This window comes from Anopheles stephensi, chromosome 3 (genome assembly GCF_013141755.1).
Source record: "Anopheles stephensi strain Indian chromosome 3, UCI_ANSTEP_V1.0, whole genome shotgun sequence".
Classification (NCBI taxonomy): Eukaryota; Metazoa; Arthropoda; class Insecta; order Diptera; family Culicidae; genus Anopheles; species Anopheles stephensi.
The window spans coordinates 59,976,866-59,999,586 of record NC_050203.1 but is presented as its reverse complement, the minus strand read 5'-3'; the positions used below and the strand labels follow the sequence as shown (position 1 = coordinate 59,999,586).

The 22,721-nt window shown below is 44.8% G+C and overlaps 1 protein-coding gene and 1 long non-coding RNA gene across 2 annotated transcripts in view; one reads left to right on the top strand and one right to left on the bottom strand.

Moving 5' to 3' along the window:
• LOC118510004 overlaps positions 1–22,721 on the bottom strand; it is a 181,204-nt gene that overhangs the window by 10,392 nt on the left and 148,091 nt on the right. The window lies entirely within an intron of this gene.
• Positions 11,091–18,648, top strand: LOC118510545. The gene is made up of 3 exons (XR_004906026.1): positions 11,091–11,262; positions 11,328–11,837; positions 18,384–18,648. It is a non-coding gene; the product is annotated as an uncharacterized LOC118510545 (long non-coding RNA).

Below are 22,721 nucleotides of genomic sequence, written 5' to 3'. Positions count from 1 at the left end.
GTGGGTAGCAGTGTGTATGTGTTAGGGTACGTTTGACAGAGGGGAGCCAGCGTGCAGAACGGGGTGCCCCAGAAGAACTAATGGGCAAAGTTTTGCGTATTGACGGATTTATCGTTCGCGCTTACTGCGTCCGCGGGGGGTCGTCGTTGTTCTGCATCGCGCATTTTGCGTGATTTACACGCCATTACTTACCTCGTTGAGATGGTATTTTTGGGGATAAGAAGTGATCTCGCTTCCAAGCGGAATTGGGTATCGCTTACTATCGGTGCATTTTGAGTGTGCGTGTGAATATAGGGGTATGGGATATTTGAAGGACTACGTTTTGCAAAAGAGTGACCTTAAACAAGATGAAGTTTTTTAAACATGAATTGAAGCTCAATTGAGCCTGTAGCGAATCAGGATCATTCCAAGTAATTATAATATAGCTATCCGCTTTACTCCTTAACTGTACTACGCCGTACAGCACATGTGGTAACTAAACTAAACTCCAGTAATGTAATTAACAATCGTACCCGCCAAAAAAGCCCTCAAAATAGCTCAATATGTCCGAAGTCACTATACATGAGTATCACATTTTCTTTTCTAGTTTCTTATTACCCGCTCACCAAACTTGCAATGTGCAATTGATTTTTGTCACATCAATGTCCAGCCGCTTTGCACTGCTCGTGGCTCACGGAGCTGGCGTCCACTTGTGGCAATGAAATGGCGCTGCCTCGCATCCATAAATAACGAATGTGTTCATGCATTTTAATTACTTCCTAATCACTTTAGCTCCACCGAAAGCCGAAAGCGTTCAACTGGAAGGGCCCAATCTCTAGTGTCAACCAATGGCACATACACGTAAACCGTACGTATGTGCGCGGTTTGTACTGATGTACCGGGAAGCTAAGCACAAGTTTGGCGTAGGGTTTGTGTCCGTCTGTACACATCATCATGTTCTCTCCGGAGGTTAGAAATTGGTTGTTAGGACTCGCCCGACCGAGTGCGCCCCCGGGTACGGGCTCGAAACTCGTGCTTCACGTACTGTCACTCTTACCGTCGCTGGGCCAAAGATATGCGAGATGCTGCGGATTATTACAACAATGCTCCAGACCGTGTGGACCGCGTGTATCGGGAACGGGAACAGTATCTGTCCCTGTGCTGGCCTGGTGCCACTTTTGCAAGCGAAGGCGTACGCTAATAACCGTAATCGTTTGTAATAATGACGATAAACGTAAACGTCAGCTAAAATTATGCATATTACGTTCGCCAGCAGGGGAGCACGGGTCAACCGTTCGTCGGTCGGACGTCCGGACTCCGAATTTCGTGCTCGGTATCGTGCGACCGTCTAACCCGACGGGCTTCAGGAATTAAATAATGGTCAGCGAAGTGGCCGTGCTGGACGGTTTTCGGAAGGTTCCGACTCTAGCCGGCAAATGTCATTTGTGTTTGTGTGTCGCTTTACACTCGCACTCGGCTATGGACCTGGGACTGGAGTCTCCTTGCGGGCCAGTGAGTTAGTGACGGTGACCGTTCTTTTCTGTCACCGTTGTAGCTTCCCGGCATACCATTTGTGGGTGTGTACGTAGGAAATGGAAATGATTTTTGGCACGATGGCATGATTAGAAACAGTGGCGATTACGGTGGCGCGGCCTGATTACTTTTGGCTGACAATTGTCACCAGAGGCTCACAGTCGAACAGTCAGTCGTCATCCTTGGCTATAACCTCACCCTTGTACTGTAAATGCTGGAGAATTTATTCAAGGCAGATATTACGGTCGTAATATGGAAGGTTGTTGACCCGTTTGGATTGAATTGTTTGAGCAGATGAGAAGTCCGAGGCATTCCATTTTGAGTATGGAATTTACTAAAGGAACAACTCGTTTAATTGCGAGTAGCTTGAAGTTTGCATAATAAACAATCTTCCTCCTCTTCAGCCAATACTTTGCGGCCTGAATTTGTGGTTTGTTTCCATCTGAGTTGCTTCCACCATATTCACTTAAGCTTCATAAATTTCCTTGTGGCAACTCATCCTCCTCATCTGCTTCCCGTGGGCCAGTTCCTTTCGATGAAAAAGTACATTAATTTCCCTACCCTTCCGAAAGCGAACTTCCTTACCGTCCACACAAGCACACGGGCGGTGTTATTGTTTCCGGTCGTTTTTCCGGCCGTTTCCCAATGGCCGCCGGCAGTTGACGGCTTCGTACGCCTCGAACGGGGTTCAGTTTTTGCTGTCCAGCTTTTGGCGTGTGCCGTTTTCCGCCTAACCAACTCGGCTACTTGTACGAAAGGGCCTGAAGACCGCACCGCAACAAGTGCGGCCACCTCTGTGTCAGATGGCGTGCCGGCCTATAGCGGCACGGGTTTTATGTGCTTCCTCGTGTCACACGGCCCTAATGCAACCGGACACAGAATAGAGCAGCTCCCGAACTGCTCCCGGTGTGCAGTAAATCGTGAGGACGATTGGATTCGGCCGGCAACAAGTAGCAGACGGCAAAGAACCAAGGGAAGCCAGGTCAGGGCAAATAAAAACCCTCTGCTGAGATAAAACTGCCAAAGGTTTTCCGTTCGGGTGGAACGATGCCGGGCGTGCTTCGGTGCTGGAAGAAGCACGTCCGGCCCTGCAACAGGGTTTGTTTGCGTTCGCGAACCCGAAGGGGGATGGAGTTTCGAGGGATGGAGATGGCCGAAAGGAACCGTTAAGGAACCGGCGAACCCGGAGGTTTCGGTCAAGTCACTGACACCGTGCAGCATGAAGCGATGGCGAGCGATAAACGCTGAATCCATTCCACGTCCTCTTTAGTTCGTGCGGGCTAATCTTGGGGCAGCAGGTTTGCCTTTGCCTCTTCACGGTTCGCTAGTGATGTTAAGGGGGGTGGATGCTTCCTTGCGAGTAAGCTAAGGTTGTTTTAGCTAGCGGTCCGGCCGGAATTTGAGCAAGTCGTGCCCGGTGTGCTGAGGCACTGGGTGGAATGATATATTAATTAGATTGTGGCTAAAATTTCTAAAGAAAGCGCATAAGAGGAAGCGGTAGGGGATCGTTTTGATAAGGTTCGATTATAAGTGGAAACGATTATCTTAGATCTTAGATAAACAGTATGGCGAGAAGAGAGTGCATGAGTAAGGTGGTGGTATGTTTAATTAACGTAACTCAATTAGGAAGGCGTATAAGCGGAAATTTTAAAACATTAGGGAATGGATTTAGAGACTTTTTATCAGATTGGTTAATCGTTTTATAACTTTGGTTTATTTAGAACAGCATACGGTTTTGTACTCTACCAGCTCAAGCTTAATTAAAACAGAGCTGTCGAGGAGCTACTGTGGAATATTTGCTCTTCTAAGAGTTTTTCGGGAAAAATAGTGAGTCATTTCCTGAAAACAGATCATAATCGTTTTGAGTTTTTTTCACTTCTGCAATGTCGTATCACTTCTGCAGAAAGCCGAACACGTTTAGTGCGGGATAGGTACCGGTCATCCATTATTGTTGCAGGGCTCCCCAAATGCAACACAAACTAGCGAGGTTTTTTTACCCCGTTTTATCTAGATTTAGGAGTGTGTAAAAGCTTCATACAAATGGCGAAGAATGGCCCTGGGCAGCTGCGCCAGTCTTCACATGGAAGGACCGGGGTTCAAATCTCATTAAGGCCGTTCCCCCATAGTGAGTACTGAGTATCCAGCTATGCGGTATCATATAGGTCTTGCAGGTCAGAAATAGCAGGCATGGCCTAAGAGGTCGTTAGGCCAAGAAAGAAGATAAAGAAGACCCTGGACAAAAAGTAGATTGCTATAGAAAACTATCCGTCCATGTCTAAGACGGACATGGACGGCGTTCATGTGACAGTCACTGCGGGAGACTGAAGGAGTTAGTAAAAATTATGTTGATGGTGGGTAAGTCGTCTGTTCAAGAGTCTTTCACCTGATCTTTTACTGTTACAACTGTTTTGCGGCCTTGGACTGCTACAGAAGTCCTCCGTACTGCTCGCGAGAAAAGACTTTACGGACCGGGAACTTCTTCCTTTACCATTTTGATTACATGATCAGCTCACAGAAGCCTGGTTTATTCGCTAATTCGCTACACGATGGTGAGATCGCAGTACAGCTCATAGCGCTCGTCATTGTGAATGCTCCTCTATTGTAATTCCATACTTACTGAACCAAAAATTCATCTGAGGTTAGATTCGTAGGTTTTGGAAAGTGCTCTTGCCTCAGAGATGTCTCCCGGCAGATCTCAGCATCGATAAATAGGATTGGTTTTTAGAAATGGCTATCGAAGGATCTTTTCCGATGATGCTATTGTCAAGATCAGCTTCATAAGTAAATATTTTAATTAACGCTTGAAATTAGACTGTTTCGGTTAGAAAGACATAATGATTCCAGGAACAAAAAAGGTAATCGCTTATCCAGAAGCTAAAGCTGACCTAAATTCCTTTTTTTATTACCAAAAACTCGACATTTAGACCTATAAACAGTTTTAATGTTCGAAGTTTTCAAATTTTAATTAAAACCTGTGAAAAACATTTCTAGACATATTCTGTGCAAACAATCCACAATAAATCTATTAAGCTATCTTTACATGGTTCGCAGCTTTTCCTATCAATAAATAATGTCCATCACTAAACGATAGCAAAACAATTTCCAATAACGAAGGGAGACAGGTTCCAGAACAGTGATTGAAGCTGTCCGAATAGAAAAGCGCAAGGATGGAAGGAGGGTGTGCCTTTCGCTGTGTCCAACCGATAGATCATATTGCACAGCAGGAAGTGGTTGCATTATCGCTCACTTTACTGGAAAATTCTAGCCTTTACCTGTGGGTGTGCACGATTACAACCGCAATGCACATCCGGGCTTTATTGGGCATTATTGGGTTTGAATTGTGTTCGTTTCATAAACGTGCTAGTTTTTTTTGCTAGTCGCTGGTTGAAGAATAAAATAGCACAATTTGTATCAAACTATTGGGTAGGACCCGGTGGCCTGCCGGCAAAGGTGTGGTAGATATTTTACATTTTATGAAGCCGGAAAACCACAGCAAACGCCAACAAAACGTGACGGGAGCAGTGTCAGTTGGTTCATCCTTACCCGTGTCCTGCTCACTTCCCATCTCCCTACTTCAGCACTCGTTGTTCACGGCTGCTCGTTCGCTTATCTGGCGAACGGCTCTCACACATCGACCACAGAATGAAAGACTAGGATACAAAAAAAGAAAACACCAGCAACGGCACCAGAACCACCGGAAAAACGATGAAAGTTTGAACCGCTGGCGGGAATTAAAAGCGGGCTGCTCGTTTGCTGTACCGCCTTTTGACAGGCCAACCGGGCTGGCAAGGGCAAGGGCAAATGAAACGAAACACGATAAACATTCACACGCCCCGCACACGGCTTCCGGTACCGGGTTGCACGAAGGCCATTTTGAGGCCAGCTCAGGGCTGGAGGGAGCGATTTCGAGGCATGAACACCCGAGGCCGTGACCGGGCGCAATTGAAATAGAATAAATAATTGCCATGCTGGCCAAATAATGTGATGATGCATTTGGTAATTTTACGCCCCCCCCCCCTTGCGTTGCACTTTGTTGCCCACCCCGAGCCACCAGGTTGACAAGGTGGTAGCTGCTTTGAGCGATTCGGACGGGTAGGGGGAGAGTTTTCTAATTTGTGCCTATTTGCTACGGTTTGATGCAGTTTCGTGGATGCACCCAAAACCGCGGTATTATCGAAATAAAAGGATTGTGTTTGTTTTTCAGTTCCATTCGGTTTTTCTCGTCCTCCACCGTGTCCCGTGGAGTAGGACGGTGGTATTGCATTGAAATTTCATTGCATTTGCCACTTTGTGATTGTCATTGTCGGTTTGGACGACGACGTTTTGGCGCGGTTTATCGGTTGATGGGTGAAGCGATAAATGTGATTTGTTGGGCGGATGATTTGCTTGTGCGTTGAGGTAGGCCACTCGTTATCGTGGTGCGGGGAAAAGGGTTGGCTCCAACGGTGGGCGAGTAATAAATCAGGAATCTCATTAAAACGGTACCGATTGTTCGGTGCAATCTGTTTCTAGCATATAGCTTCGGGCGAAAGCAACCCCGTTTTGATTTTTCCTCATTTTAGAAGCATAAACATTTTAAATGTAAAATCCCTAATAACTTTTTTATTGGTGATAAAAAGGTATTAAAAATAGGCTTCAAAATTATGTTTGTGGCTATAAAATTTTGATGGTGGAAGCGAGACGGAATAGCGTATTATGAGCTATTAAACTCGAATTAAAGCATTAGTGCAGCTGTGAAGCTCAATAAGAAAGCATTACGAGAACGGCCATTAAAATTCTGATTGTTTCAGCTTCAAGAGACTGCGTTTGTATTCGTCGTAGTCTAGTGAGAGTAGTCCCTTGAATTTACCAACATCTGATATTGGTATTATCGTATTGAATTGCTTGAAATGACTTTCCCTTAAATTGCTTGATTTTTTTTTACCTTGAATTAACCAATATTTCGTTATAGGTCTTCATGCAAAGGAGGAAAGCTTTGAAATCGATCTAGGACAGTCGTAGACTGTGCCGGGACATAAGGACAAAAAAAAAGCAGTTTGATCACGTTTTTCATTTGATTATTGCATCAATATAGCTGATGTAGGGCGGTCCGGTGGTCTCCACACGACAGGACTGGGGATCGCATCTCATCTAGACTGGCTCCCCGTACGCAGGACTGACTTTGCAGCGTAGGGTATAACAATGTCACAGAAAACCAGAAAAAGGCAGACCAAGACCCTTCGAGGTTGTATTGCCAAAGAAGAAAAAGAAGTTAGCTGATGTTTGTCCCTAGAAATCGTCATTTGCAGGAGGATTTGTTAGATCAAACAAAACGACACCGGCAGTCTTACGGGTACAGAGATAGTGATCACTCGCCAAGCTCTTTTCAAACAGTTTGAGCCAAAAACTGCATAAACATTTAACAGAATATCAGCTTAGGCGTAGTAAAGCAGCTTTGAAGCATAAGACCTTTAGATCTCATGTTGTTGAACCAGTAAAAACGTTCCCAGGATCATGATTTATACTGAAAATTCAAAATATCATCAGTTCTGTTTGATTACAGGTGGTCTAGCTGGTCAGCGGTCTTAGCTTTAGTGATGAAGACATCAGCAAACTGTGTGATTCATAGATTGCATAAAATCTTCTCGATGCATTTTTGGTATAAAATGTTTGGTTTTAGACCTAATATTACAATATAACAATTTTGTATTTAAACGTTTTTGTTTTGATTGAAATGAATAATTGAAGAAATATTAAAGTAAAGGGAAGTAAAAATCCATCTTAAGGACTTAAACCTTCTGAAACGTCTTTAAACCCAGGCTGCCTTATTCACCTTTAACTGAAGCTGCCAGATAAATGCAATCTATTTGTCACAGCCAATCGGTATCGATTGAAAACCGACGACGATTTGTATCCTCATCGGTATTGCGTCCAATTGAATGGTTTGTATCAATTATCGCAACCCATCTCACGTCCGTGCACAACCACACCCGAGCCATCTTGCCGAACACGCAACTTATTTGACTTTCCCAGGAGATGGCAGATAAAGCACTGGTTCTCCAGCCCAACGCCCATGCTGCGAGTAATAGAATCCTTCATTGCTAGCCCCGAGGCGGGGTGGGGTCGAAGGATTGTCACGGCAGAGAAACATATCATCGGGACACTTCGGTGAAAGACACCGGCAGATAAGCCAGTGCGACAGAGCTATAAATCAATCAATCACTTCGATCACGGGCCGACGGTGGCTGCCGTTTGTCGGTCGGTAGCCAAGTGGCAGTAATCCTAATCGATTTACGCAATTACGTACGTCCCCGGGGCGATGGTGGCGGTGTGAATGGGATGTTCTCCCACCCATAACCGCACCACCATTCGGTTCGAGTTTGCCGAGCAGGTCTCGTTTGTCGGTATCGAAAATGGGATCCGTGACCGCGATAAAAATAAGCACAGATCAGGCAGGATGTGTCGCAGCTCTGGTCGAAGAGTCGAACTTCCATCAGCTACGACGACGACGGAACTGTACGAGACTGCTGGGAATCGAACCAGCCTCTGGTGCAGGATGATGAGTAAATACTACCGTGTCGTAGTCGTCAAAGTAGATGTCTCATAAAGCTACACGACTGCACTGCCACGCTGGGGGACACACATTAAAGCTGGTGGACTGATTTTGCGCCAAGAGTATTTTGTGTGTGTTACTTGTGCATTCGCCCGTCCCATAAGCAGTAGTTCGTTATGGAGCGCAACGTTAGCGTTATGCGTTACGTGAGCACAGGACTGTATCGCTCGTACGACAGGAAGCAACACCGTTACGTTTGCTCTTCCTTTTGAGTTTCGAGTCACTTCGAACGATAAAGATACCATTTTCTTAACTTATCTCCTTTGCAACGATGGCGGAGTGTTGTCGTAAAACTTCTCCTCGACTTGCTGTTGTTCCTTCCTTGGCTTCCCTGGAAAAAAGGCTGGTTTGTTTGGGTGTCGTAGCGTGGGGAAAACATACGGTCGCGTCAGGCATCGACTGCTGACTGGGACGGAGAAGCTTTTCTTGCACATAATGCGCTCATGACATGGTGGGAACTCTCTACCCTGCCGGGAAACCCGACGCCTTTGCTTCGGCAACATACGCGCGCCCTTGTTCGCGTTCCATGTTTTTGTGGGGCCATAACATTAAAGGAAACATGATATCAAACTGCCGTCCAAAGGCGGAACGGCTGCAGGAACAAAGTCTGGGTGGCTGGGTCGTGGAGCATAATATGTTGTGTACTACGGCCCCAACCAACTTTCCCGGTTTGCCAGACTTGACGCGCCTTACAACGGAACCGATGCCATCGCTCGGTTGTCAATGAAACGTAATCGAGAAATAATGTTGCTTTTTGCTGGGAAAGCACGGCCGTTTGGCGGGTTTCGTTCGGAAAGAAGTTGTGCCAGTGCAGCGAATGGCAACATAAATGTATCACACGCGCGGAAGCGTTTCGTGCGCCACGGTACGGTTCGTTGATCGTAATGTTTTAATACGCTTGCAGCGGGAAAGGCTTCGTTAGGCGTGCTTTTCCTTTCGCGCCGAACGCGCCGGGTTCGGTTATCGAGGTGAACCCCGGGAAGAAGGTTATCTTTTAAAATTATAGACTCTTGGTAGGAAAATTAGCGGACGCTAATGGCGCCTCGGGTTGGGATGGGTGGCTAAGCCCGGCCAGAAGTGCTGTTTTATGTTTCCTGCATTTAACGGTGAGTAACGCTCTAAAGGGGAGATGTTTCGCTACGCTCGTTAGTTTATGGTGATTTGTTTTTCGTGTACAGATTTTTAACCAAAATGTTGTGCTTGCTTACAATAGTAAAGTGAAAGCTTAATAAAATGCATTTTTAACGTCACCAGGTAAAGCACGTATTGTTGCTTGTAATGTTCCCAACGTTAAGCCTTATAGTCATTGATTGTTTATCAATTAACAATTATTTGAATGTTTCCAAGTCGAAACGGTTATTTTGATAGTGGCACCAAAAAGTCAACATACATACGTGAAGATTTCAAAAAAAAAAAATCCTTCCTTCTATATCAGCACCGACAGCCACATAGATGTTAAGATCTAAACTACCTACCAGTCATACAAAAGCTTGAAGAACCTTATCCGTTGCTAATACCTGTCTCGGCGGAAAAACCAGGGACTGTTCAGAACGTTAATAGTTCCTGTGCTCTAAGACATAGAGTTTGTCCAAGAATGACGGATTCATCAAAGCTAAAAGACGAATATCGAGAGGCACAATGACGATCTCTATTCGCCCTACGAATCCTTCACTATAGTGCAGTATCTCTAGACTCTGCTGGGCTCTGCACAAGCCATCTAAAGGGCCAGAAAACCCGAACGACGAAGTAAGGTAGAGTAAGCGTATGCGGCAGGTTTAAATTGTGATGTAATAATGGCTTAACTGTGTTCTTCAACAAGGTTGCGATGTCGGTTTGGTAGACCACATCGCTAGACCTAAATATTTTTTTTACAGAAGAAAAATGCAATTAAGTGGTTGTAGCGCCAGATATATATGAAAGTAGTTGTATAAGTACATTTTAGTAGTAAGTAAGTAATAAAAGTAGTTGAATAGGTTAATTAGGTAAATTAGGTAAATAAGAGGAATAATAAAATATTCAAAATTAAACCAGGTTCAACTATACAGTCCAAAATAGTCAGCATTACTATAAATCACAGAAAAACTATATTAGTATTTACACATATAAAATACCTGTACTGACAAGGGTCTAAATCGCCCGATGAAAACCTTTTCTTAAACCTTTAAATCTACAATAATAAATTGAATTTACAAATCCATATAAATGCAATACGTTATTGCCATTACTTGCATTTTCCTGACAGATTGGATGTTATTTATATAGCTAGAGCAATTTGCATCAACAACATTCGATAGCAACTGTAAGCTGTAATTCATATGCAACGAGAGATGAACTGCAATACACCGCTCAGTATCAGTGTATCCCGCCCAATCCGGCGACTATTACAAAGTTAGCCCAAAATTGATTACAAGGCACATTTCCGATGCTCCCGGCCGCGAATCACGAAGCCGAAACAGTTAAAAGTTTCACTGTGCGGTGTGGTGTACGATGCGCCGGATGATTTACGCTCGCAATTTTGAATTGTCAGTTAAATTACCGTGGTCAACGAAACGTGGCGAGAATATATTACTGCTGTGTGTGCTGCGTTGGCAAAGTAAAATTTCGCCAGAAAGCTGCAATGAGACAGCTCTAGATCCCGGTTTAAGGTTCCCAAGTAATTGTACCGCTAGTGTGTGTGGTCAGTGTGTTGTGACAGCAGTCGCTCAGATCCGGAATGCAAAACATGATTGTAACTGCTGACGGGTAGCGGAACAAAATTTTATTGCTCTATCAATTTCAATTAATTTCCACGAAATTTATAAACACGCCGTTTTAGCGGTAAACTGTAACGCTGCTGATCGATCCGATGGACAGTGAAATATTTTTATACGGAGAATTGAGAGAAACAAAAGCAATCTATTTCTGTGCTTCAAGTTCTCGTGATGATAAGAGCTCCAGCCTGCGGATAGGTCCAGTTGCTCTCGTAGCTACTTATTGAATCTCCGCCTGCTTAACCGATTCGCATTCGATCCCAATAGTGGCTGGAGTTAAGATCGTGTCGGTTAAGCTACTCAACAGCCCCCTTAACAGTTGAAGTCGCGATGAAGTGCGTGTGGCTTGTTTTGCTCAGTTTATTAGCAATTTTTACGGTACATGAGTGCCTCACAGTGTTGCTGCCGGTGAGTTGTACTCGGATGCGTGTGTTGATTGAATGGTAATCGTGGTCAACTTATCATTTCAACAGCCTCCAAACTTTTGCCCACAAGGACAGCGCCGGGACCATCGGGGCGTGTGCCGCCAAATCTTTGATTGGCACGACTTTGATGCAATCAGTGCGTAACAACGCAGCAAAACACATCACTCAAGCCGTGAGCTGCTTGGCGGTGAAGTGTTCGAATGACCCTGTGTTCCATCGTGTGTGAGACTCAGTGAGAGGAGTTTAAATTAATTTTTAAAGTCAAAACATTGTTAAAAATGTGCGTTAAAAAAGCGGTCGTTACTTAAAAGATTCCTCTTCAATTATTCTATTGATGACAACACAACCAGAGTTTAGTGTTAAATCGTTCAACCGTGCAAATTTAATTCAGTATAAGTGATAAGGAAAAAAGAGCTGCAAAAAACACACTGTCGGTGGTCAAAGCTTTTTGCGGAGCTAATTTCTTAAGACCTAAGCATCGATCATGGATTTAGAGGCTTGCTAAGTCTCCCTCTCAGTCGCAAAGCCGCCATTTTATTATATCGTCCAAACCCCCGGGTAAGCCTTTCTTCGTTTTTTTTAGTGCTGACCTTGAAACGTATACATTTTTTATGCACAGCGACTGTCCAAAGCAAAAAGAAAACCTACCGGCTGCCCAAAAACAAACAATGTTATCCGGCTCCCTTGCACGGCTTATGAATTCTTCACAGAGCTGATATTTTTTTCCAATCTAGAGCTAGAGTTTCGTTTCTGTCGGTTGGCCGAGTTGGTTCAGTGGCTGATCGGCCGGCCGCTCCTTCCTTGACTTTTCGAAAGCCGAAAGGAAATTGGAACACGAACTGACCAGTCATCTGAATGACAGGTCGAAGACGGACGAAATGTTTTGTTTGCGGATCACATTTTCCCCCTGCCCAGCCCTGCTCTATTGTCAACCGTTGCGTACAAACGCACCCCGGCTCGACACGTCGTCGATAAATTAGGCACCGAGCCGAGGTGACTGCGATAGGTTCCGATGGCGACCACGGCGGTCCGCACAAACAAATCCCTTTCGATGTTTGCCTTGTTCAGTTCATTTGAATTGCCGGGAAAAGTCACATTGGCTCAACCACAAAAAAGTTGTATATCAGCATAAAAGCAAGTGGTCCTGCAAGTCACGCAGGATCATTGGAAGATTGCGCCAAAAGGCACAGCAATCGGTGCTGCTGCTCCTATCCTATTTTTTTTTGCTGTTGCCCCTATTTTGTTTTGTTCTGTGGCCGTCTCTTCAACGTCAGCTCGATGTCGTGGAAGCGTGTGGCTTGAACGCACTGTGTGCCACGACCGGTGCACAGTTGACCAGTCGCAAGTTTGTCTATTTCATTTATGAATAATTTATCTTGTTTGTTTTTCGCTGCATCCGCTGCTGATAGTCGATGGTCGGAGGGGGGATTTTTCCTGTATTTCAATTCCTGTGTTCGTGAATCAGTTTTTGCCGACCGCTATGTCGTCCGGCACGGGGAAATGGGTATTGTGCACGTCACTGTGCTAGCTGCTGACTAAGGTTTGAAGACCTCGTGGGATATTATGTGGCACGAAGTAGGGTTATCCCACACCAGCGGAATATAACACGCCCGGAACACGGTGACCGATCGATTATTGAATTAGTTTGGCTTAATCCATGCAAGGAAAGCACACGGTTTTGAGGTTGCTTGCGAGGAAAGACAAAAAAAATCGAAATTCGATCGGGTTCAAAATGTTAAATATTTAATTAAAATCATTTCCGCTGGATAGGGGTTGCGCCTAAAAGTATGCAATTTGCACAAAAGTGAACGCTCAGCCATGTGAGTGAGGATACGTTACAATTTAAATTAAATGCTGAGCTCTATTGTTCCTATTAAACTGATTCGTCTGTTATAAATCGAGAATGAGACTCGAATTAGTATACGACAACCTTCACACTGAAGTTGAAAAACTAACTGTTAACTGCAGTTTAAACATATTAAAAAAGTCTCTTTAAATCGACTTGAACTATTGTGAAGATAATCTATAGCAAGTATTTATTGGAATCTATTGCGCCACATAATTGTCCTGCATTTGTAAAAAATGTAAACCCTCATTAATTCCACTGCACTCGACAAACAGTAATTTGCAGTGTTTGTTGAGCAAATCAAGAGCTCTTTTCAACACCCTTCCCGAGCACTAATCGTCCTGCTGATGCGTTTGCAGAAAAAAGCTATGCACTAATCCTATTCAGGCTAAATGGAACATTAATCTCAACCCTGCTCTCTGTTCATAGACGACAACTTCACCAAGCGCTGTGGTACATTGCGTAACTGATAGAACTGCTGCGAACCACACGGGAACTAGCACTTCGTACGAAACCACACATTCACGCACTTAGTATACGGTTTACCTTAACGCGCTGCTCCGTCCGAAAGAAGTTAAGGAACGCTTGCGATGCCGGCGGTAGTACCATTCACGTGGCAAATGTGTCCTACCGAGAAGGGCGTCGAATATTTGCACAAGGTAGCAGCCGTCCGTAGAGCAGGGTGTCACAAGACCACACGACAACCAAAAGCGGGACAAGCTTGGGTGATGAAGCGATAGCTTTATGTCTCGTCGATACTCAAACCCGGACTGACCGCTTGCGTCTTGATACGAGCGTGATAGTCCCGCCCGAACGAGTGCCTCGGTACTCGATTATCGATGCCCATCCGTTTGGCCGACAGCAGAAGGGGCAGGACCGAATTATCAGCCAGGAAGCCCGTAAGATGCAAGACCGAGGCAGAGACCGAGGATGGGGAAGGTGGGATAGAACCGACAATGTCCGGTTTGACGAGAACGAGTACCATTGTTTCAGATCTAATAGCAACCCGGCCGATGATGGTCAAAGCGGGGCAAGGATAATCTAGGACAAAGCCAAAATGATGTCTGTTGCGTCATCGGGGCCCGGAGTGGACCGGACTTGTAGGGAGGCATGTTTGGGGCAGCTTATCGTATCGGTATCCTCCACAAGTTTCGGACCTGATTCAAATTGTTTCCTCAAGTTCGATGCTTTCCACCCTGGGAAGATGACCGGGAATCCCCGGCCGGTAGAAAATCGATTGTAATGAGTTTTAAAGTTTCAATAATTAATCGTATTTGCTTCGCTGCTGGTGGTCGAACCGATTTTCTATCCCAAGGTTTTTGGGGGTTTGATTCGGTCCAACCCAATCGGCAGGGTGAGGTTGATTTGAGCTCGTTATGGGTCGGGTTTGAAGGTTGATTTGCAAAACGGCAACCGTGCTTCGGAAAGGTTCGGGCTCATCAGCTACCTCCAACGAAACATTGCTGGGGCCACGTGGACATGATGCTAAATTTATAACTCCACCGGGAGTTGCGATGGACTGTGTAGCGTCCAAAAACGCGCCTCCGTGTGGTATAAATAGCTGATTTAAAAATTTTCCAATTATGCATTGATTTTGTGGCGGTAGAGCAGCGGAAACATTGTCAGAATGAATGTTGGTATCTGGCTGGTTTTGAGTATTACCTCCACAAAAAGACGTTTGCGGTCTTAGAAAGTGCTATACGGTATCAGATTTATGGATAAGATTGATAAAAAAAGACAATGACTTTGACTCCCAAACATCCTAGCTACATGACGTACTATAGATATTTTATTTCCCCCAAAACTCCCAAGGTTAAGCTCATTTGCATTATAATATGCAATCATTTGCGGGGGAACTATTTTCACAACCACCATTTTTTATTCCACCGTTCCGTGCATACGCTAAAAAATCTGATCCTATAAATTTAACCCTATTTTGTGTAATTTTGCAACACTGTATCGTTTACATACAGATGCTTAAACCGGGTTTCGGCAAGGGCGAAAACCCCGAGCAGCGGCCAGTTCGCTGGTAAACTTTGCGCTGCAGTAAAACTGACCTCAATTCGTCAATTTGTCAGCATGGTTTCGTGCGGTAAAGGCCATCATACCGCCACCACATAGGCCATAATTTTCTCCCATTTCCGGTATGCCGTTCTCTCGCTCGCTCTCCCGCTCGCGTCGGGCGGTGCAACGAGTGCAACACCGACCGAGCGTTGTCGAAATGCCACCACAAACTCGGGCTCAAAAGTTTTCCCTTCCATCTAGATAACGCGGTCTTCAGTCTTTACCGACCGGCCGGTCTATGGCCATTTGCATAACAATAGCCCCGTGCGCGAGTGGGGTGGCAGTGAGTCTAGAGTGGCTGTCCATAAGGCATCCGAAAGTGGTCGAGATCAGCGCGGCGAAGCAATATTCAGTGTGCGTCCGCTTGACGGTACGTGTCCTGTAACCGTGTACTTCCGGCTTTCAGCACAGCGAGATTTTAAAGCACGAACAGGCGGGCGCAACCCTTGGCTTGCCATGATGTGCGGGAAATGATCGTAAAGCGGCGAAACAATATCACGGGAATGCTTTGATGACGTTCTGGTGGCATCGACCAAAGCTTGCCAGCCGCGTTGGTCAAGGACAATACTTGACACACACACACACATGCACAACAGGACACGCAATCCGGCCCTGGTCCTCGGCAGGACTTGCGGGAGAAAGCTGCCGGAGTGTGAAGCGTTCGTGATTTTTCGCTTCTTACGGTGTGGTGCGCGCTCTTCCAGCTGAGGTTAGGTCACGCAATGCGCGCCTCCAATGGTGCCACTCCTTCCGGGATTGCGCGAGTAATGCACGAAGTTAAAGTTGCACATGGCTGTTGTTTACTTCGTCAGATTGGATCGTTCAACCGCGCACCTGCTTCCCACGGTGACCTTCACATGCGGTTGCGAATCAGTGGCAGACCGACTGCTGCCGCTTGTCCTGCCTTCGGTAAAGATCAGCATGTATTCCCGATGGTCACAATAAAGTGCGCTCCCAGCAGAACGGATCTGAACAAACGAACAGCAGGGCGTTCCAACTGCGAACCAGCGGAGTTTTTATTCCTCAACTCGTTACCACGTACATCGCACAATCACGCAAAAAAAGGTACCGACCACCGCTCGCACTGCCGGGCGCCATCTAATGGTGGTCGTAAAAATGCTATTATACGTGTGGAGAAATTAATTGGCATTATTAGTACGCGTAAGTGGACATTTTCCTTTCGCGGAAACGTGTTTTGTGTTTGGATTTCACTATGCAAAAACGCGGGTAAAATAATATCCTGGGTTACTGCTGTGCATCGCCGAGGGGTCAATAGAACGTTGAAACGAGTTAATTATGGTATGAAGGTGAAAAATTTCACGTACATACAAGCGTGATTGCCACCCCCCCACCACCCCCCCCTTTCCCACCGGTCTGGTCGGCACGTTCCACTGACAGCATTCAGGAATTGTTGTGATTTTTCATTGCCATAAATACCCACCCGTAGCTAACCCCCGGGTGGCCGGTGGAGCTTGCTAAATAATTGCTGCCCGCTCTGTTTGTACGCGCTCATTTGTAATAAAGACGTTATTTAGTGTTGTTTCTGTACGGGGAATTCGAGGACGTGAGATTTGTAGCAAGCGCAGTGTCGAACAGTGGGAGGTAAATGAAGAGGATTCTTTATGGTGCTGCTTCGTCACGTGAAGTGCTTTGCATATTTTTGGGAACGTGAACGAAGCTGTAATTGGGGTTGAGTGGTTTTGGATAACTTTGTCGCTTTCGCTTGAGACCAATCGTGTAAAGTGCATTTTCATACAATTTATGGCATGTTTAAAGGACATTTGCAACTATTTTACTCGTCAAATGGTACACAGAGCCTAAATGTATGCAATACAAAAAAGGCCAGTCCCTTTTTGCTCAATAAAAAACAGGATTTTTTAGCAATCAGCCGCTCAACGGAGGCTTGTTGTCTGGATCAATAAGAACCGAACTTTTTCATAACTTTCGTTTAGCAGTTTAAAAGATCGAATTGCATACATTCAGGCGTGCTGTATGTATGTAAACATGGTAAAGTAGATTATATTGTGTAGAGCTAATTGGTGGCCTCCAAACAAGTTGTGAGATTTTTTATAACTGATTTTTTGGACGATAGCTCTGACTAAGACCTTCTTTCAGGACTTATAAAACTCGGGAACCTTTACACATATCAGACTGATTCTTTCGGGCTTAATGTAACGTACCTCAATTTTGTAGACTTCCATATATGAAGATTTTCATTAAATTATTCGACAGCTAGATGTACCAATCCAAGCAAGGTAGACAACAAATATTAAACTAAATAAGAACACCGTCCGCAGTCGACTGCTCACAGTTTAACATGTCAAAAAAAAAAAATTCGCTATTCCTAATTTCCTTACCCCTGCCAACTACCTCCATTGATCCTTCGACCCTGGGGAAAAAGGGCCGTAGATCTTCCTGGGCTCACGAAATGAAAGCTTTCACTGACAGTTTAATTAGCTGCTTAAAATGCGAATTAAATCAACAGAGGACTATTAATTACATCATTTCGCTCCCTGCCTTACATCAGCCCCCTCCCCCCGGCAAAAGCCAAAACCACCAAACTATGGTTTCGCGACAACAAGTGTTAAATTTCACCTCGCACACCACTCGCTTCCAAGCGAGACTGCTGACTTCCCTCTTTCGAGACAGCGACGAATAGGTTGTACAGCTTGTTGCGTGTGGGGATCGTAAAATGTCGAGCCACTGCCATCGGGGCAACCCGGAGGCGGCTCGAGGTGGCTATACAATGTAATTTATACTTTAATATAATTAAAAGCATAATTATGCAAATAAATAATGTCTGAATGCACTGTGCCGGGCGGATCAGCGGGATATGGATTATCGGAGCGTGGGGCAAGAGGAGCTTGTTCACTTCAATGTAGATAACGTGTGCATAAAGTGAAAGGCATGAGAAGAACGAGCGTCGGAAGGGAGGGCGAGGAAAGCTTCGGTAATTAAATGTGTATGAAAGGCACGTACTGGCTACCTCTCAGTAGTGCAGCGCAACAAGCTCGATAGTAATGTTGCCATATATTGATTGCACGGAAAAACTGGGTACCCATTTGCTCTAGAAGGGGTTTGCATAAGCGGCAGTCTATCAAACGAGCGCTAGCCGGTAATGATGGCTTTATTAGGATTTGCCCGGATTTGATATGCAGTGTCTTTATTGTTCTTTTTTTTCTGCATTCCCACAGTTCCTGCCTAACGTTGTGCAACGCTGCCAACGAGCTGTCAGCTTTAGGACAGACTAATTGAATTATTTACCACCACTGCAACAATCTTGCCATCCGCCAAACCCGTCCGGCAAAACGGGTTGGGTGAATGATGAGTTCATTTTCTGCTGCTGCATCGATTCATTGGACGGTGGATTTAAATGGTTCGCGCGCGCTGCTCCCAAACCACTGCCACCGGAGCCGCTGGACCATAAATTATGCACATTGCTGTTTAGGAGTTCATTAATTTCGCATTAGCTTACGGATGGTGGGTTTTGTGGTCGTTTAAGGTGTGCGGAGATTTTTTTTCTCCCTCAGTTGCAGCTCAATGCAAAGAGTAGAGCAGAATAGAAATTTAACGAACTGAAGTAACAGTCCACCTCAACACTGCTCATTAGAAGGGTTATGAAGTTATGTGCAAGTTTTAAATAAACAATCAGTTATCAAAAATTAATAAAGATGTTTGAAACATTTTACTAATTATCGATTATATCACTGCAAACCCGATACTAGAGTAATTGTTTAACCGAGTAAGTGATTTGCATACTTTCAGGCGCGTTGGAGCTGAAGAAGGAAATACTAGCGTAGAATATGGAAACAGAACTTGAATATAATAACATTTTTCGCTGACTATTGTAAGCCCTTAATCGTTGTACAAATAATGTTCCATTTGATAAATCGACCAACGACGAGGCGTTACGTGATTCGTCCAAGATAACATGTAAATAGTTCCGCAGGTTCATTAATTTGATATACCGATAGTAGAACAGGGGCCCAGATTGGAGATTCTTTGAAAGATTTCCTTTCTTTGTGTGTCCTTCAAACACGAACGCCTGTCACCTGATTATGCATGGGTGACCCTTTAATACCGCAGCACCGTTTTCGACATTACAATTTCACTTCGTTTTCTTCCCGTCCGAACCAAAGTTCGGAACGCACGGGTAGGAAAAAAAAGCTTCGAAGACCCCAACATTGCTTAGGTGTGTATGTGTGTGTGTGTGTGCTTTTTTTCGCCTTCTTACGATGCAATGAATGTCCTTGCGCGAGTTCTTACCATCGTTTGAATATTCAACGGCTTCGTGTGATTCGCCCGGATATGGGGCGACATTAATCGCATCCCGGTCGGGCACAAACCGAAGGGGGACATCGAAAGCGAAAATTGCCTAGCTGACCCAAATCCGTACCTTTCGCGCATCGGTGCGTTGTCACGTAGGGACGCTTCCCAGCTGTAGGGTCATCGACGACGGTGAATCGGGACACCTATACTCAACCTCCTATGTCACATTTCCGTTTCCCCGGTCACCTGCGTTCCCGGGGATCATGGCGATGATGTTGATGGTGATTCGTAATTTTCGTAAAAAAGCGATGTTCCGGTCTGTAATGGTATTACCGCTCTTGCACTATTGACCTTTGGTAGTGGCCCGTTTCGTGTCAAATTTACGTGAGCTTGAAAAATTGATTTTTAGCACGGCAGCATGCATGTGTCGTGCGAGATGGGAAAAAAAAGTTGGACCAGGGTTCATCAACGTTTGCATGATGCTTGCTGAAGGTTGTAAATTTAGTAGAATCAAAATAGTTGTAGGGATTAAATTCCACATTAAAATGGTGGCCAATAGTGTTTTGGTATAAATGTTGAAAGGAACAATAGTGTTAATTAAACGTACGTAATTAGTGTCAAAATACTTAATCTATTAACTTTGACAGATAGTAATGACTGAGTGCGCCATCTAGCGGAAAGTGGAAGAAATAATAATTCTATTAAGTTTTTCCAATCCAATCTTTTTTGCTAAAACTGTCCTAGATGTTTAATTTTTAAAAGTTTTTTAAAATAATATAGGCAATAGATTTTGTTCTAATTAAAAATATTTGAGAGTTTTTTGACAAACTTACATCCGGACACAAGGGACAGCTTAATTCAAAAATAAAATATATTCAGTTCTTGACCCATCCACACCCGGCACCATCTTACGGACAGAAAATTTGCATGACCGTTTTGTCGCTAAAACCCGGCCAGGAAAGTGGAAAACTATTCCAACGGTCGGAAAAATGATTATTATTTCCCATCCCGTGCCACATTCTAGCTCGCTTGCTACCGTGCTGCGTGCTTTTTAACGCCATGGACAAAGTTATGCTACTGACAGTAGTAATTATCGTGGATAATTGGCACAAAATGGATGTCCGTCTAGTCACTGCGGTACGGCTCCCCGGGACCCTGGCGGGCACTGGGAGGATGCGTGCCTGCATTCGTTTCAGCGTTGGCCAGCAGACGTACAGTGCTCGATTGGATTCGGGGAGCGTTTTGTGATTTCTCATTTTCCATATGAAGTTGAAATGGGTTTGGAGAGGGTGGCAGGAGCGGACCAGTACGATGGGGCTTCGAGTGGTGGTGGTGGCACCAGCTGAAATACGGTACGACACTACCACCAGTGAGCAATAGTTTTGATGACTTTCAAACACCACTTTTAAGCCGGATATGCGGAAGGGCAATTTTGATGGCCGTCGAGCACTGTTCCGCTTTGACGACCGGTCACGACGACCAGAGCAGAGCAGCACGTATCTGCTTGCTGTACACGTTTGTGTACGTCCACTGAATAAACGGGACCCGGTGCAGGCTGAACGTACACAGCAGTAAGCCGTCTGCAGTGGTGTATTTGAATCTCAGTTCAGCGTGACTTTTGCATTTTAACTTAGGCTCCATGAAACGTTAAGCCCGAAACGATGAAAGTTCCTGCTGCATGGTTCGGGATTTAGTGCACCTGTATACTCTCTAATCGTACGCTGACTGTATTAGGAGACAGTCGGAACGGGAAGCAGAGCTTGGGTATGGCAAGCGACTGTCCCGACTGTTTTACGCAACCGGTAGACATCATTATTTGATTTACGGCTAACACTTTATCGAATGTCCAATCGAGGTGTGCTGGTGGAACCACGGCGAAAGGCGCACCGTGTCCGATGGGATTTCAAATCGTGACTTTCAGTGCGGCAACATTTGCACACGACTGTTTCGCACACCTGATCTGTTCGTAAAGGTCCGGTGTTCTATCAGGAACATCGCACGGATCCGGTACAGGCGTTCTCAAAAATCCGTACCGGATAAGCCTCACACGGCGTTCGAGTAGCAATCGGAAATGGTGTATTTTGGAGATTATTAAATGAACTGCGCTCCGTTTCTTGTCAGACCGGCCGATCTACATAGCTGTGAAGCGCTCGGGGCCACCTGCACCAAGAAGTGTGTCTACGCGAAACATACGGAACATCCGTGGACGGAAAGCTCTCGGGGGTTTTGCACTCGGCTGTTCCAACCGTAGGATATAATGATGATTAATTACAAGCCAGCGGTGGATTACGAACACTCGGTTCGGCCGGTGCGTTCTGCGATTAGCGTATATTATGCGAATTAGGATCACGCAAATGGATTGGTTTTCGACCGTCGCTGTGCGTTCGTTGACGGAAGCAAGTTGGTAGTGCTTGGGATTCTCGGTTGAGCTATAGGGATAATCACGTTTCGGCAGCCAAATGCGTGTTATTGATTACGAGGTTTCTCACGCGAGGGTTGCAATAATATTGTCACCAAGAAATGTGTACATGTACTGTGTTGGAGATTATTATAAACGACAAGTTCAACTTGTATGGGTCTCAATTAATTTGCATTGAAGTGGTAAGGAAATATATCAACATGTTCTAGGTTTGTACATATCTTGTCTCCTTCAGAAAAGAAATATTTGGATTAAGAAAAATAGTATGAAAGAGCGTTAGAGAAGTTGATCGGTTGGTATAAGAAAAGAGAGTTGGATAAGAAGTAACACGAACAATAATGCTTGACAGACCTTGACGCACCATGTTTGTGTTGGATATGAGTGTGTTACTGTTGTAATATTTACGTGTACGTATTGTTGCTGCGGGTACTGTCACTGACGATTCCTACCGTTGACTTAATGGTTAAAATAAATTCTTTTTATCCTGCGATCCAGCAGTTCCTACTCACCGTCCAATATATTTGACTTTAAAAAGGTATGTTGTACGGTAATTGTGAATAATCAACAATTGTTATTAAATAGTAAGAATTAAATCTAATAAAGAACTGTTTCAATGGCTAGAACGAACAAAAGGACAAACAGGATCGACGGTAATGCAAACGCTCTGCTTCTTATTTCCAAGAGATATTAGAATGTGATTACGTTTTGCTGCGATGATCGTTCAAAATATTCATAGTACAGCTTTCAATAATCTGTAATGGATGACTTAAAAACAGGGATTTTCTCTAGCTCGACGCTTACTAAGCCCGTTAACTATTATTTATCGATGCATAACATTCCGACC